Source organism: Rutidosis leptorrhynchoides, chromosome 2 (genome assembly GCF_046630445.1).
Source record: "Rutidosis leptorrhynchoides isolate AG116_Rl617_1_P2 chromosome 2, CSIRO_AGI_Rlap_v1, whole genome shotgun sequence".
Taxonomy (NCBI): Eukaryota; Viridiplantae; Streptophyta; class Magnoliopsida; order Asterales; family Asteraceae; genus Rutidosis; species Rutidosis leptorrhynchoides.
This window is the reverse complement of record NC_092334.1, coordinates 642,228,854-642,230,087: the sequence shown is the minus strand read 5'-3', so window position 1 is coordinate 642,230,087 and position 1,234 is coordinate 642,228,854. Positions and strand designations below refer to the sequence as shown.

The following is a 1,234-nucleotide window of genomic DNA, read 5'->3' as shown; positions in this document are numbered from 1 at the left end:
CTCTCACTCATTATGCTAGCAAGAGTACCTACGTGTTTTTCTAGATTCAAAATGGAAGTTTGTTGAGTTCTTAATGACTGATCAAACCTCTCATTTGTTTGGGTTTGAGATGCAATAAATTGTGTTTGAGATTCAACTAGCTTTTGTACCATTTCTTCCAGATTTGACTTTTTCTCTTCGGTTTGTTGTGGTGATTTATACAAGCCAGGTCTTTGTTGATTGAAAGTGTTGTTTTGAGTTGGTTGGTTATTCAGACCTTGTTGGTTGTACGAGTTATTGTTGGGTTCATTTGGATTGTAAAGAATGTTTTGATTTTAATTAAAGTTCGGCCTTGGCGGTTGATAATTATTTTGATAATTATTTCCCGGCCTTTGGTTCATGTAGGAAACATTCTCACGTTGTTCCATCGTTTGCTCAATGTGGCAATCTTTCGTTAAGTGTGGTCCACCACATTGCTCACAACTGATTCGTATTGCGTAAATATCTTTAGTCATCTTTTCCATTCATCTCTCGAAAGCATCTATTTTTGCGGAAACGGAATCAAAGTCATGGCTAGAATCGGCTCTAGCAGCTTTAGATGAACGAAAAATGTCTTTTTACTGATGCCACTCATGCGAGTGGGAGGCTGTGTTATTAATGATTTTGTGAGCTTCGGTTGCGGTTTTCTTCATAATGGAACCACCAGCTACTGTGTCGATGTCTTTTCGTGTAGCAATGTCGATACCTTGGTAGAATATTTGTACTATTTGATAAGTGTCTAAACCGTGCTGAGGACATCCTCTCAACAACTTTCCGAATCTTGTCCATGCCTCATATAATGTTTCATTTGGCTTTTGCGCGAACGTAACAATTTCTCCTTGAAGTCTCACGGCTTTAGATGCCGAAAAGAATCTTTTAAGAAATTTCTCAACTAAAACATCCCATGTATCAATCGCCCCTTCAGGTAACGATTCTAACCAATCTTCGGCTTCTCCCTTTAAAGTCCAGGGAAATAACATGAGATAGATCTGTTCATCCTCAACTTATCTGATTTTGAATAGAGTACAGATCCTATTAAAGGTTCGAAGATGTTCGTTTGGATCTTCTTTTGGCGTACCACTATATTGGCATTGATTAGTTACCATGTGTAGGATTTGTCCTTTGATTTCATAATCTGGTGCATTAACATCTGGCTGAATAATGGCGTGACCTTGGCCAGTGCGTGTGGCTCTCATTCGGTCTTCCATACTTTGAG

At 38.7% G+C, this 1,234-nt stretch overlaps 1 non-coding gene across 1 annotated transcript; it reads left to right on the top strand.

Moving 5' to 3' along the window:
* Positions 1–759: 759 nt before the first annotated feature.
* LOC139895264 (small nucleolar RNA R71) lies at positions 760–866 on the top strand. Its single transcript, XR_011775723.1, has one exon. It is a non-coding gene; the product is annotated as a small nucleolar RNA R71 (small nucleolar RNA).
* Positions 867–1,234: the final 368 nt, after the last annotated feature.